This window comes from Siniperca chuatsi, linkage group LG17 (assembly GCF_020085105.1).
Source record: "Siniperca chuatsi isolate FFG_IHB_CAS linkage group LG17, ASM2008510v1, whole genome shotgun sequence".
In the NCBI taxonomy this organism is placed as follows: domain Eukaryota; kingdom Metazoa; phylum Chordata; class Actinopteri; order Centrarchiformes; family Sinipercidae; genus Siniperca; species Siniperca chuatsi.
Genome location: NC_058058.1, coordinates 22,338,437 through 22,355,299, shown reverse-complemented (window position 1 = coordinate 22,355,299; position 16,863 = coordinate 22,338,437).

Sequence of the window (16,863 nt, the reverse complement as noted above, 5' to 3'; positions counted from 1 at the left end):
TTGTCTAATAATTAGATGCATGTCCTCTTCGTTATCTGATACTTCTCTAGACATTCTGAACAGATCTGCTGGAAATCTTTAGCTTGGACAGATCCAAGAAGAAAGTTGAAGAAAATTCTGTAATAATAGAAGTGAAAGACATTGTACAAAGGATCCTTAAATGTGGTTTAATGTGGATTAAATTATGTTTCTATGATTGTTCATAATAGATAATACATATTTTGGAGAGCAATTAGCTTGCTACAAGTCTGTTTTTCTCATATTATAGTTTTTATATTTTAAAATTTTACATTGTTCAAATCACAGTTTGTCAAAACAGATACAGGTGAAAGAATAAAGAAATGCAGCAGACTGACCAACAGCTTTACTGCGTTTTTCTTTTTGCTGTACAAATTTTTCAAAGAGAGTTGTGTTTTACGTTTCTTCACTGTTTAGCTGCAGTAATGTTAGTTGTCTTAAGTTCTACAAAGCTAGCTATGCGGCTAGTTCCTCTCTCAAATATGCCGGGATTTGCAATACATAACAGCATTAGAAATGGTACATAAGGAGCATTTTACATAATTCTCCAATGTTGTGTTGAGAATTCACTTAAAATTAGACACGTTCACATTATACATGCAAACACAGCAGGGCCAAAGCAGGTGGATGACTGGGTATAGTGTGTACAGTGCTGGGTTTCTGTAAGGTTGGTGTGCTTGTAATGTGACTCAGTATACTGGCAGAACTTGCTCTACTGCTTACAGGCACATTACAGTCTCAATTTAAGGTTTTAATAGTGGTAAAACAATAGGCTCACACTTATAATTTACAGACCAATCTAGCTCCTCTCTCTGACACCATCACACTACTCTGTCATCAACTGCCTCCTGGTTGCCATGTTATAATACTACATTCTACTGTGCACGCCCCAACGTGCATGCTGCCTGTTGCCGTTGCTCCATCTTGTCGTCTTACTTTTTCAAACTTTTAGCTTTCCTTTTTCTTCAAACTTGAGTAAACTTTTGTGTAAGGGTAACAAGGAGGAGTTGAGGGCAATCCAGGCTGACCTGAAGGTGAAGATCAGGGAGGCCAAGGAGAAGTACAGGAGGAAGCTGGAGTGGAAACTCCAGTAGAACAATATGAGAGAGGTCTGGAGCGGCACGAAGAGCATCACTGGCTTCAGACCCAGTGGCAGCAGAGGAGTTGAAGGCAGCTTGGACAGGGCCAACGAACTTAATCTGTTCTTTAACAGATTGGACACACCGGCTTCTGCTCATCCCCCCTCTAACTCAGCTGCTGTCGGCCTTCAGACTCCTCTGAGTCCACTGCTCCCCCCTCCATCTTCCTGGGAGAGTCCTACCACCCCCTCAACTGGCTCTCAGCCTAACGGCTCTCTCCAGACTGATGACTCCCCCCCTCCCCCACATGTAACCTCTGCTGTGTGCCTGACTGCTGACCAGGTGAGAGGACAACTGATGAAACTCCATTCAAACAAGGCTGCAGGCCCCCATGGCGTTTGCCCCGGAGTGCTGAAAGCCTGTGCCCCCCAGCTATGTGGAGTCCTTCACCATGTCTTCAACCTGAGCCTGAGTCTTCAAAGGGTCCCTGTTCTGTAGAAGACATTTGGACTCATTCCTGTGCCAAAGACGCCGCGTCCCAGTGGCTCCAAGGACTACAGACCGGTGGCACTGACCTCCCACATAATGAAGACCCTGGAGAGACTGGTGCTGGAACAGCTGCGGCCCATGGTCAGACCCCTCCAGGACCCCCTTCAGTTCACCTACCAGCCCCGGCTGGGAGTTGTGGACGCCATCATCTTCCTGCTGAACCGCATCTACACCCACCGGACAAGCCAGCAAGCACGGTGAGGATCATGTTTTTTGACTTCTCCAGTGCTTTCAACACGATCCGGCCAGCCCTGCTGGGTGAGAAGCTGGCAGCGATGCAGGTGGATGCCCCCCTCAGTAGTGGTGATGAGACTGAGTACAGGGCTGAGGTGGGTAACTTTGTCTCATGGTGTGAGCAGAACCATCTGCAGCTCAATGCGACAAAGTCTAATGAGCTGGTTGTAGACCTACGACTCGACTGGGCTAAGAACACTCAAGCTCTTTACAGGAAGGGCCAGAGCCGCCTCTATTTTCTGAGGAGGCTGAGGTCCTTCAACATCTGCCGGACAATGCTGAGGATGTTTTATGAATCTGTGATGGCCAGTGCTATCCTGTATGCTGTTGCATGCTGGGACAGCAGGTTGAGGGTAGTGGACACTAACAGGCTCAACAAACTGATCCGTAAGGCCAGTGACACTGTGGGGGTGGAGATGGACTCTCTTTCAGTAGTGTCAGAGAGGAGGATGCTGGCCAAACTACATGCCATCTTGGACAGTGTCTCCCACCCACTTCATGACTTCCACTATATACTTAATTTATCGTACCTGTGTTATAGTGTTATATTTTGATTTGATTAGTATTCTATTTCTTCTATTCTCAAGTGTGCACTGACGTGATAGTGAGCAGCTGTAACGAAAGAGTTTCCCCTCGGGGATCAATAAAGTATTTCTGATTCTGATTCTGATACTACAATACGAAAGCTATAGGAGGTAACATGGGGTTAAACTGGGACATGCTTTGGCATTGTGTGAGCTGACTTCAACATTGGCATTCCTGCTAAGAGGCATAGCAAACAATGTTGATGTGCCAGCCACAGACAGCATTTCAGATGCCAATAAATATCTCTGTATTGTTTGCAAGTAGCCATTTGATCCATTGTTAACATAAAAATATTGATTGAGGGCAGAAGCCCTCTTGTCTTAAATACTGTTGTGCTATTGACTAAAAATTTTTGTTTTTTTTGATGTGACAAAAGAAATTTTGACTTTTGTGGCTTTTCGTTTGCTTGTCAGGCACTATTTAATTTTAGAGGACATATTTGCAAAATAGGAAGAAATTGTGTAAATTAAGGCCAGGTCTAGAAAAATAATGGTATCGTTCAAATTTGTTTATTAGTACTTTTATTATTATTATTATTTAGTTTTTTGTTTGTTGTTGTTTTACTATTATTATTAGTGTGTACTGTTCTGAACTCAAGGTGTGAACTACTTTAGTCAAAGTGTACAGTATCTGGAATTTCTTGTTTTTTGAGTTGTCCTCACTGTGTTCATGTGGCACACAGGTCACACTGAGTGAAATACTGCATTTCCCCCTGATGAGCTCTGTGACTGGAAAGTTTCCCAGGTGGTCTACAAGACTTTGTCCCCAGCCAACTTGACTAAATCTCGCCTGGTAAGGTGCTCAACTGCATTTTTAATCTTCTGGTACTTACACAGTGACAATAAAGTTAAATCTAATCTTACTCAATTACAAACCCGTTTGCAGTAGATGTGGGGGTTAGTTTCACATGGTTTGTTTTGTAATGATGAAGACATTTTAAACCTATTATCAGTTTCTGTACTCAGGTTGGTAACAATAAAACTTTCATATAACTCAGTACTTACCTGTTGTACCGTCCCCCCTTGCCTGTCTAGTATGTTTTTTTGTGGGCCCATGTCGGTTTATCTGTACCCTCACCCAGATCCTTTGCCATATCATTGTAAGCTAAGATTGACATGCTACCATCTTCTCTAAAATAGGTAGACCTAATTTTTGTGCAGATTTTTCAACATGATTTCTACAGATGCAACTCATACTGGATGCTCTGGCCGCTCAAATAGGATTTCAAAGTGTCTTCTGCACACAACGACAACATCAAATCCAGAGTGACGGAAGTGCATCAGATGGGCTCATGGATGCTCTTATAATACAACCATGGAGCTACTGAGCAGAATCCATGCTGTGCGCAATGCAGAACTCCTCCGACGCTGAGTTTGTCTGATGCCTACGTTGTTACCACAGCAACCCATGCAGATAGGTTGTTGATGTCTGGACACACAATTCCGACCCGATCACTTGCAAATAACAATGCGGTCTGTTTTAAAGATCTGATTTGACTGCAGTCTGAATAAAGCCTTAGTCTTGTATGATTTAAATCTTTATTGCATTTTTTTCTACCACTGAAGCAGTTTAGCAGATTCAATTTGTCTAAATTCTGTTTTTGTCACAACTTGTTCACATAGTGCTTATATAGTACATTCTCAAAGTAGATACACATGGATTAGGCATCTTTTGGCACTAATGAACAAATATTTGTGATTGTGGATAAATGAATTAATACTTAGTGGATGAAAATGCAGAGCTGTCATATTTTTTGTTATCAAGGCCTGACTGCTGTCTCAGCATGTAAACATTCATACCAGGCACTCAAGCCAGAGATTTGAACATTTCTTCAGTGATTAGACGAGTACCTCACTGTGTGCTTTGCCCCTCAGCAGAACTGTTTTATATATGTATATGGATCACACTGAGAGTGTGATCCAACAGATATTATTAGGCAGTGTGATGGTAGCAGAAGGGCCAGGCTCTTCCTCTGAGACACATCCATCAGTCATAGAGGGGGAATCGCCCAAGACCAGGAGGAGAACCAGCAGTGCTCAATTAGCTCTGGCTTTAGCTCTGTCTACCTGATCTATGGGACACATTTAGAACAGAGCCCAGCTAATGCCTAGTCATTTCTTTCTACCTTGCCAAGTGCATGACTGCCTTATTATTTTTAATAGTTTTGTATCCTGTTTTGGTGCCTTTGGTCACCACCAAGGTGCAATAAATCTTTCCTCATCGGCATGTACTGTAACACACAATCAACTCTGATTAGTAGCAGCTGATCAGCCTGAGGTCAACAGAGGTGCATACATCTGAGGGACAGAAGTGGTTGAGCTGGTGACATCATGTGGATTGAGACTGTATTATACAGTACAGTGTCTGTATAGTATGCAGTGCAATTCATATGTAATACACAACAAATACTGTTCTTTAAATGTACTTTAAATGTTTTTAGCCATGACTCCAGGGATGGCAATGCTGGTCTATTTGTCGGTCACTCTGTCCACCACTTTGGTCCTGACTGAAATATCTCAACCACTAATAGTTGGATTGTCAAGAAAATATGTAGAGACATTTATGGTCCCCAGAGGACGAAGCTTTGGTGATCCTCTGACTTTTCATCAAACCCCTTGGTTTATGATCAAATACCTGCAAAACTAATGACATTCTTATCAGAGTCAGCTGTATTTTGTGTTTAGTGCTAATGCAAATGTTAGCATGCTATCACATTAAGCAAAAAGGTGACCATGCTAAATATTACCTGCTAAACATCAGCATGGTAGCATGGTCATTGTGAGCATGTTGTCATGCTGACATTAGCTTTTAGCTCAAGTAGGTACACGTACAGCCTCACAGAGCCGCTAGCATGGCTGTATAGAATAATCTTGTTTATATAGATATTATCTACTTTACATTTTTAAGAAGTGTGACACATTTGTTCAAAAGGCGTAACGACATATCTGGCAAAGGTTTCTCTCAGGCTCAGTTAACAATTGGCATTCAAATATGTACCCATTTTCACCTAATTCCAGGCTCAGAGGCATGTAGTCTTTATTATTATTCCATAAATAAGTGCAAAATGAGCTCCAATTAAGAGGTAATTGCAGTGCTGTTGAACAGTAACAAGATGCTAATGAAAATCCCAGGCTTATGATGGGACTGGGAGATTGCTTTTAAAATTAGGCTGCTTCACCAGTTTTGCTCTCTGTGGATGAAGGAATTAGACAGCATGTGTCTGGGAAGTCCTGGCTAATTACTTTCAAATCCCAGTGAAGTCCATTTGTGGCAATGATTGCCCCGTGATTGCCTTTGTACCCTCTCATTTCACAAAGCTGCTCACAGTTTCTATTTGAATTTCTCACGGACTGTGTTGTACAGCACCAGTGGAGGTTTTTGGGATCTTGCCACATTGGTATTGTTATTTTTTTACAATTTTACAAATTCTAGTAAACTTAGCTGCTGGCTGAGATGGCAGCCTCCACACCAACCCCTTCTCTCTCTACAAGCGGAACCTGCAGCCGAAGGAGGAGGACAGAAGACAGGAGGTCCTCCAGTATCAGTCCTTCCTCCTCCTGACTGATGTCTGTGTTCTTCATTCTTTCTAAACTTCACTCAGTATTTTTATGTAAGGAATATTAGGCTATTTATTTTACTGACATTTTAGATGTTTAGATGTTTCCAGTGAGCTATTATTGAGTGTATATAGTGACTTTACTGATGTGAACTTTACTGTTGCTGCTCTAGAAACAATGTTTGGTTATATTTAAAATATAAATCAATTCTAATCCTGCTCTGAATGTATAAATATTTTTTAAATGATCATTTAAAAAAACAATTATTTAGTAATGAAAAAGAACCAGTAAGTGTATAAAGAATATAAATAAAGAAATATACAATCCTAATGATACCCACCACTACAGCTGGTTAGTGGCTTCACCCTGACTTTGGGAGGATGAGCAAATCGCAGTTCAAATCCCTTCACTACAAGCCTTGTTTAATCAATGTTATTTTGTGATTATTATTGTTATGGCACACAGTGCAATCACTCACAGAAATGTGAAAGATTACTTCAGCACATTGCGCTTCATCAGTTAGCATATTTGCTTAACTTTTTTTTGTAATGGGACAACCTGTGTGGGTTGTGTGGGAACCCCAAACCCCAGAGCTACTTCAGGATTGTCAGCAGGGCATAGACTCCTCTGTGTCTTATTGTTAACCTGGTGCACTATTTGCCAGCCGTCCATTATGTGTTGATGTGAATTTGCATAACTGATAAACACATCCATCATGAAATTGGCCCCAGTGTCACAGTGGTATGTGCACTTGTAATGCAGCCATGTGTTTGACAAGTCAAAATGTCTAATACTGACAAATGTCTGTTGGCGGAATTATCGTCAATGCTTGGCAGCGCGGATAGTAATTAAGTGTTTCTAATGTATTAGGTGCAGCTGTGTGCATCATAGCAGGGTGGATAGAAAAAAAGCAGAAGTGTGTCATTCTCATTACTGACAAAATATTCTCATTGCATTACGCAGTGCATTTTGGGAATGTTCTAGGGCTGGAACAAGTTTGGCATGGGTAAAAAATACCTCACTCCCTGAGCATGTCATGTTTCAGCTTGTTGTGGCACAATAAAGGCCTACAAGATGTAGTCTAAGGTGTTGCTTTTTATGGCAATTTGTAGTTTTCTTTATGAAGTTGATGTTTTTTTCATTGGGTGGGCCTGGGGGTTCAGTATAGACACAACTTAGTTAATATGTAGTGCTCTGTAAAGACTGACAACTGACTTGTGGCAGAAAAATAAACAAAGAATTAGAAAATAAGTTAATTTCTGGATAGACTTGTAATATAGCTGCAACTTGTAAACACAACCATATGCTAATAAATAAATCATATGCTATTGTTTGCACCTGTGTCTCGTTGGCTCACATCCCCCAGGGTATTTAGTCTGGGTCTCTTTCTTTGTTCAGTGTTGGATCATTGTTGTTACTGTCTGGTGTGAGTCCTGTCTGGTGTGAGTCCTGTCTTGGGTTTTGTCCTGTCTTGTGAGTGTGATTTGGTGCACTTTTTGTTGTACCTGGTTCCTGTGCCCAGTTCCCCGGCATTCTTACCGTGAGTTCTGTTTTGGATTCTTTGTCTCCCGTGGACCTTGGTTGGATTCTGGATTTTGTACTTTGCCTGCTCCCTACTGGACTGTTTAGCCACGTTGGACTCACTTCCCTGTTTCCACCACTGCCACCCAGTAACCCATTTTCCTGTTGCCTGTTTGTTACCTGTCTGCCTACCGGTCTGTCTGCCTGTACCTGCCTGTAAACCATATCACCCCCAATAAACACTGTAGCCATCCGGCTACTTCACCTCTTACCACTTCCTGGTCATCTGCATTTGGGTCCACATACTACTACACAGAACACGACAGAATGACCCAGTGAATTCTCTGCTGGATTGTAGCAGTACCCTCCTTCTCTGCCGGAGTGGCAGGCTCTGGGTTCCCGGACATCACTGGTTCTGCCAGCTCCTCTACCAGTCTCTCCATCACCGGCTTCCTGTCCTGCTGTCCCGTCGCCAGCTCCCTGTCCTGTTGCCAGGCCCTGATCTGGTTCTCCGGCCTCCTGAAGGGTCCCGCCTTCGCCGCCGGCCTCCTGAAGGGTCCCGCCTTCGTTGGTCTGTCTGCCTGTACCTGCCTATAAACCATATTCAGTTCAATTCAATTCAATTTTATTTATATAGCGCCAATTCATAACAGAAGTTATCTCATTGCACTTTTCCTATAGAGCAGGTCTAGACCGTACTCTTCCTTCCTTTTTAACAGGCAGAAACCTTGGACAGAACCAGACTCAATGGTGGGCCGCCATCCGCCGCTGCCGTGTTAGGTTGAGAGAGAGAGAATTTTTATTTTTAATGAATGGTAATTGTAGTGTTGATATTAATAAATTAGTAATAATAGGAATGACAGCTATAGGAAAAATAATGTCAGCATCGGTAACAGAGCCAATAACAACTACTGTAGTTGCAGTTGTCGAGCAGGAACACAGGGGCAGCAGGTGGCCCACAACCACAGATCCAGTCACTGCAGCTCCGGAGGCAGAAATACATGCTGAAAGCGACAGGAGAGAAACAAGAAAGCACAGAACTACAGGGGAGAGATGTTGAGTTAGTAACATGCAGTAATGGGATAAAAATGCATACAGATGGAGAGGGAGAGAAGGGGAGAGGAAAGAGGTGCATCATAGGAAGTCTCCCGGCAGTCTAGGCATAACTAAGGGATGGTTCAGGACTCACCCAAGCCAGCCCTAACTATAAGCTTTATCAAAGAGGAAAGTCTTTAGCCTACTCTTAAAAGTGGAAATGGTGTCTGCCTCCCGGTACTCTGAGCTCTTTAAGATACAATGGTGCCAGACCATTAAGAGCTTTGTAGGTGAGGAGAAGGATTTTAAATTCTATTCTGGATTTTACAGAGAGCCAGTGCAGAGGAGCTAATATTGGAGAGATATGATCTCTTTTCCTTGTTTTTGTCAGTACACGTGCCACAGCATTCTGGATCAACTGGAGAGTCTTAAGGGACTTATTCGGGCAGCCGGATAATAAGGAATTGCAGTAGTCCAGCCTAGAAGAAACAAATGCATGCACTAATTTTTCAGCATCATTTTGAGACAGGATGTGCCTGATTTTTGCAATATTATGTGGGTGAAAAAAGTCAGTCCTTGAAGTTTGTTTCATGTGGGAGTTAAAGGATAAATCCTGATCAAAGATAACTCCAAGGTTCCTTACAGTGCTGCTGGAGGCCTAGTCAAAGTCCTGACCTGAATCCTATTGAGATGCTGTGGCATGACCTTAAAAAGGCAGTTCATGCTCGAAACCCCTCCAAGGTGGCTGAATTACAACAATTCTGCAAAAGATGAGTGGGTCAAAATTTCTCCACAGCGCTGTAAAAGACTCATTGCAAGTTATCGCAAACGCTTGATTGCAGTTGTTGCTGCTAAGGGCCAACCAGTTATTAGGTTTAGGGGGCAATCACTTTTTCACACAGGGCCGTGTGGTTCCATACGGTGCTGCTGGAGGCCAGGGCAGTGCCATCTAGAGTATTTATATCTTTAGATAATGTGTCTCGGAGGTGTTTGGGACCAAGTACAATAACTTCAGTTTTGTCTGAGTTTAACATTAGAAAATTGCAGGTCATCCAGGTCTTTATGTCCTTAAGGCATGCTTGAAGTTTAGCTAACTGGATAGTTTCATCTGGCTTGATCGATAGATATAATTGTGTATCATCTGCATAGCAATGAAAGTTTATAGAGTGCTTCCTAATAATACTGCCTAGAGGATGCAAATATAAGGTGAATAGAATCGGTCCAAGCACAGAACCTTGTGGAACACCGTGACTAACTTTGGCGTGCATGGAAGACTCACCGTTATCACCCCCAATAAACACTGTAGCCATCCAGCTACTTCATCTCATACCGCTTCCTGGTTATCTGCATTTGGGTCCACATACTACTACACAGAACACAACAAAATGTCAACCAATCTTGCAATTTACTCTCTGGAGTGGATATGTGCATCATTCTCCAAATGAGATCTCTGATTCTGATTTACACAGGAGGCAACATGGTTACATGAACATTGGTTTTGTTTGATTAAAAAAAATACTGTATGTACATTTTAGGGTTCATAGTCCTTTCATTTATATAGATAAATGCACACTACAAATACTTTGTAGTGCGCATGCGCCAGCCCGCATGCTGCCTGTTGCTGTAGCTCAAAGAGTTTCCCTACGGGGATCAATAAAGTATTTCTGATTCTGAAGGGGGAAAATACTTGTTTTTTTAGCATGACATTTTGACAGTTGTTCAGATGTTCACCAATTTCTCTCGTCACCTCTCTTGCCCTCATTGTTTTAATCTTTTGTAGACAGTATCATTATTGTCACATAAAAAATGGCTTCACAACATGCACATTTGTCACAATACATGACTTGACTAATGAAAGTGACAGTATTGTCTTCCGCTGCTTTGTTGCCATCTATTCTAAGCAGGTACTATTCATTTAGGCAAAGGAAGCTTGATGTCTATATAAATAAGTGGCCTATCTGTGCCATGTAAGCATTTAAATTTCTAATTAAAGTAATGTGAGGCAGCGCTGATAGTGTTGTCTGAGAATTACAAAGCACTGGAACTTTTACTATTGCCATTTAAAGTGTGAGTCTCCGGTTAAACCGTGGATGCATTTAATTAAATGGCAGTCAGGAACTCATCACACTGATGTCTAATTTTTTTTTCCTTTTGTAGTCAAGGTGATGACAAGCAGAAACGGGAAAAAAAAGTCATGAAACTTATTAGACAGGCCACTCCTTCCTCTTCCTTCCTGTTTTATTAAGAAACAATCAAGGAAACTTGCAATGTATGTAGGTGTGTAATTCAAGCATTGCAGCTGTGAGTTTTTGCAGGGCTGATTTCATCCTTGTGACTGAACACTTGCCTAATGTAATCTCATTTATCTGAGAGTTGCTTGTAAGGCTAAACATATCCATTAGATGAGCAGTGAATCATTTTTTATCTCAACACGACACAGGAATACATTTATGATGGACATCCATATACTGTAGCAACTGCTGCTTTGTGTTGTCTTTAGCCTCCCTATTCTTTTCTTTTCTTTGTAACCTCCATCCACACTCTCAGACCCCCCTCACTCATGATGAACAAACTGAACCTATGAACCAGCTGAAATTCAAATCAGTTAAAAATACTTTATTCGTCTCTCAATGGGCAATTCAAGGCAAGTGAGCATGCAAACAGAAGTACACATAAACAATTCATTTACACACATAAAAAACAAACAGTGAAATGATTTCTGTCACTGAGAGTATAAAACAAACCTAAACACACAGTATTTGTCAGTTTATTTTAAAATGTTTCTCAGTTATTAATTTCCAGGGGGATCTGTCCAGCTGCTTTAAGGATATATTTTTCACTGCTGCTGTTTATTGCTGACAAGGCTGGATTATTAATCAGGCAAAGCAGATAACTGCCCCAGGGGGCCCAAACCCTCAGGGGCCCCCAAGTCCCTAAGTTCAGTAGATGGCAATTAGTATGTGGTAATTTGATTAACTGCAAATTTGGCACGATATCAGCTGAAATGATAAGAGCCCTCAGGGATCTCCTGCATTTTTTTGCCACATTAGTGCATCTTCTACTAGGGATGGCAGTGTTGGTCAGTCTGTTGATCTGTCACTTCGGTCCAGGCAATATCTCAATAACTGCTGGATGGATTGGCACAACATTTTTTACAGATATTTATGATTCCCAGATGATGTGTCCTAATGACTTTCATGATCCCCCAACCTTTCTTGTAGCTCCACTGTGAGGTTGACATTTGTGGTTTTGAGTAAAGTATCTCAACAACTATTGAATGGATTGTCATTCATGTTCCCTATAGGACAACTTGTAGTAAGTTTGGTAATTCACTGTCCTTTCATTGCAGTCATCAGGCCAGAATTTCCCAATACTGTTGGTAATGGCGAAATACGTGCAAAACAAATGACATTGCCATCAGCCACAGTTGAACTTTATGCTTAGTGCTAAATAGCTAATTTTAGCATGCTAAGATGCTGACGTTAGCATTTTGCTCAAAGCAACGCTGTGCCTGAGGACAGTCTCACAGAGTCATTAGCATGGCTACAGACTTTTAATCTTGTTACCCATCTTGTGGAGGGGCCCTGTGTCAACATCTATTTTTAATACCTGTATTTTTGCAGTTGATATTCGAACTACGTCTCTGAGAAATTACATTTACATTCTACCAATTAGTATTGCCAGTTACGTTTTGAGGTAAACGTAATTGCTGCTCGAATCATGTTCAGTAGGAATGTTGTTTTCAGGGAACAGCGTGTTACATTCTTGTGTCACACGGATGTTGTAGGGAGGTGGTTGATGTGGGTGGTGGGGGTACAAAATGCAAGACTTTGATACCAGACACTTGGGTTAGGACCCACAGTCCCTTGTATGGTTAGGTTAAGGCAACAAAACCAGTGAACATTTTGAAGATACAATCAGTATCAACATTTTGCAACGGGGCAGAAACGTTCATTAAAAAACATTCCCTAACTATGTTGATAGAAAACGTGATTCGGGACAGCATTAAATTCCTCTCAAAATGCATTTGCTGATGAAAATTGGTAGTGCAAGAACACACTTTCTAGGATACAGGGTTGGATATTATGCTTACATGTTATCAAATTATCACAAATAAACTTGTACACAGCACACCTAGATAGTGTTAAAGAAGCACAGATTCTGATTTGTTTACTGGGCAAAATATAATGTAGTCTGCTATGCACTGTCTCTGGTACTGTTACAGACTTGCCAGAATACTAATTACACACACCTGCTCCCCATCAGCACCCAATCACACCAGGATAAAGGCACACCACTCACCCCAGTCAGTTGTCCGGTCTCGTTCAAGACAAGAAGGACTACTCTCGACAACTACGATTACCTACTTCTACGTGTTACCACTTCATCGTGTTCCCACTTCCTCGTACTTCCACTCAAGTGTGTGCTCCACTCCATCCTGTGCCAGTGTGTTCCCACTCCAGTGTGTGTCTCCCGTCATTCTACTCCAGCGGTTTCCGTCTCCAGCATGTGCTTCTCTCCAGTGTGGCTTCCCTGCCAGCTACCCCTCTATCATCAACGGATCAGTAAGGCTAAGGACAGTATCAGGTTGCATTCCTCATCTTCATCAATACCTATTACCTGCCATCTGTGTTTGCTGTTGTCATAATAAAACAACATCTTGTTCCATATCAGTGTCTCCTGACTATCTGTTCGTAACAGAAGACCGGACCGGATACAGGACAACAGCATGAGCTCCACGGATCCATTTCAGGAACTGGTAGACAGTCTCCGCCGACTACTTTCCCCCAATCCACCTACCTCCACACCAGCGAGCACTTCCGTCACTTCCGCCATGGCCAAACCGACACCCTTCTCTTGAAGCCACTCTCAACCATTGTAAAACTTACTGCGCCAAATAATTCCATTCCAGTCCATGCTCTCCTCGACTCCGGGTCAGCCGGCAACTTCATCTCGGGTACCCTCTGCCGCCAGCTCAATCTCCAGACCACAAACACACTGTCCATCTATCAGATTCATCTATCAGATTCACTCCGTGACTGGTCAACCCCTCAGCCAGAACCATGTCAAGCTGAGTGCTGGCCCAGTCACACTCCAGGTCGTCTTACTACATGAGGAACAGAAACACCTACTGGTTCTGGAGGATTCCACCGCTGATGTGATTCTTGGGCACCCGTGGTTGGAGCAGCACAATCCCATTATTTCCTGGACCACCAGTGAGATTCTGAAGTGGGGCAACACCTGCTTTCCAGACTGTTTCCCACACTGACCTCAACCTCCCACTCCACGCTCCGAGATGCTCCCTGTATGTTCCACCTCCATTGAGAGCCCAGTGGAGAAACAGTCTGTGGACATCCCGTCGTGTTATGCCCCTTCAGAAACGTCTTCTGCCCCAAAAAAACCTCTAAGCTGCCTCCACACTGGCCATGTGACTGCGCTATAGATCTACTCTTACCTTCGTAACTCCAACTGGACATTATGAATACCGTGTCATGCCTTACGGTCTGGTCAATGCCCCCTGCGTATTTCAAGACTTCATCCATGAGGTGCTCCGGGAGTTCCTCCACAAGTTCGTCCTGGTCCACATTGACGACATCTTGATCTACTCCCGGAGCATGGCAGAACATCCCCACCACGTTGCGGAGGTCCAGAAATGCCTGAGGGAATTCCAGCTCTTCCTAAACACTGAAAAGTGTTCCTTCCACCAGCCCTCAGTGCAGTTTCTTGGCTACACCATCAGCAACAATGGCATCCAGACGGACGAGGGGAAGCCCATTCCATTGACCATCAAAGAACTCCAAAGATTTCTCGGATTTGCCAACTTCTACCGACAATTCATCCAGAGCTACAGTTCCATTATGTATCCACTTACCAACCTACTCCGTAATAAGCCCAAGTCACTGTCCTGGTCAGCAGCTGCCAACGAGGCCTTCAACACCCTAAAAGAAGCCTTCACCAGCACACCGCTCCTCGTCCACCCCGACCCAGAGAAACCCTTCGCGGTGCTCTCGCAGCAGTAGGGGAATCCAGCCAGACTCCACCCATGTGCCTTCTTCTCCCGCAAGCTCAGCCCGGAGGAGAGGAACTATGACATTGGCAACCGAGAACTTCTAGCCATAAAACTGGCCCTAGAGGAGTGGAGGCATTGGTTGGAGGGTGCCAAGCACCCATACCTGGTACTCACAGATCACAAGAACCTGGAATCCCTACGAGACGCTAAGAGGCTGAACCCACGCCAGGCCCGCTGGGCACTATTCTTCACACGATTCTGCTTCAAAATTTCCTATCGTCCCAGCTCCAGGAATGGGAGAGCAGATGCACTATCCCACCTATACACCTATACGAAGAGACCATTGATGAACCAAAACACATCATTCCCAAGAATATCATAATCCCATACAATGGGCGGACGACTCGTGCCCTCCTCCAATACCTCCTATGATGCTCCGCCGGGCTGTCCACCAGGCTTGCAATATGTGCGCAGAACACAGCGCAACTCACTCATCCACTCCTCACACCATTCTCTGGGCACTGGCCACCCAGGGGCCAATGAAACCCTCTCGCTGCTAAGAGAGCGATTCTGGTGGCCAAACATGGCTAGGGATGTCAGTGCCATCTCTAAAAGCCCTTGCCCAGTGTGTGTCTCCTGTGTGCACACAAAACATACGAAAATGTTCAAGTACAGCTAAAATGATTAGTCGAAGAATTGATTGACAGAAAATTAATTGGCAACTATTTTGATTTTACTAATTTTTCATGCAAAAACATTTCATGGTTCCAGCTGCACAAAAGTGAGGATTTCCTTTTAATTGTTTTAATAATTTACATTTATTTTTAATTATTTTGAATGTTGTACCATTGGTTGGACAAAACAAGCATTGTGAAGGTGTCACTTTCGGAGGGCAGACACCATCTCCACATTTAAGAGTAGGCTAAAGACTTTCCTCTTTGATAGAGCTTATAATTAGGGCTGGCTTGGGTGAGTCCTGAACCATCCCTTAGTTATGCTGCTATAGGCCTAGACTGCCGGGAGACTTCCCATGATGCACCTCTTTCCTCTCTCCTTCTCTCCCTCTCCATCTGTATGCATTTTTATCCCATTACTGGATGTTACTAACTCAACATCTTCTCTCTGCCGTAGTTCTGTGCTGTCTTGTTTCTCTCCTCTCTCCTTCTGTCGCTTTCAGCAGGTATTTCTGCCTGGCCGCCCACCATTGAGTCTTGTTCTGTCCAAGGTTTCTGCCTGTGAAAAGGAAGTTTTTTTCTTGCCAGTGTCGTCAAATGCTTGCTCATGGTGGGATTTGTTGGATCTCTGTAATTAATATAAAGAGGACGGTCTAGACCTACTCTATAGGAAAAGCGCATTGAGATAACTTCTGTTATGAATTGGTGCTATATAAATAAAACTGAATTGAACTTTGGGCTCTGGGTAATTGTGAGGACATTTCTCACTATTTTCAGAATTTTTACAAACCAAACAATCAATCAAGTAATAAAGAAAATAATCAGCAGATGAATCCATAATGAAAATAATCATTAATTGATTGAACTACAAAATAGTTCATAATGAGCTCTACCTCAACTAACTACAACAGTAAAATCCTGTTTTATAATAATCTGATGATATAATATACAGAAGTATAACAGTCACAGGGGACATTTTTTCTGCATTGAGTACTCTTACTTTTAATACTTTAAGTGCAATTTTCTGTATATACTTACATACTTTCACATTAACCTAACATTTTCAATGCAGGACTGTATACTGTGTCATCTGTACATTAACGTTCATACTGTATGAAGGTTATTGGGACTGAAAAGGCAAAGAGCCAAGAGCCAACATTTTAACAACTGTGCAGCAGTGGTGGCCACTTCTTTGGCCACTTCAGGAGTGCTGTGACCATTAAATCAGTGGCTTTATAGAAACAATAATTCAGAATTTCAGGATGTCAAGGGCGACTTTTAACTCTCTGTTTAGAATTGCAGGTCCCATGATTCAGTCATGTGTCAAATTGACACAAATCAAACGTGTCATTTGCTGTAGGACCACATATGCAAGTATCCTGATATAGAATTAAATTGTCAGACTCTGTATGATTTCTTTTTCACTGTTACCTGCAATCTGAATGCAGTGAAATGAAAAGCACCCCAGAATGTTTTTCTTTCCTCCCTTTAATGATCAATCAACATTCAATGGCAAGTAAAAATTGACAGTCATTTCTGAACAATACTGAACACAGTGTTACTTAAACTCACCGTCAGGACCGAAGAACACACATGCACAT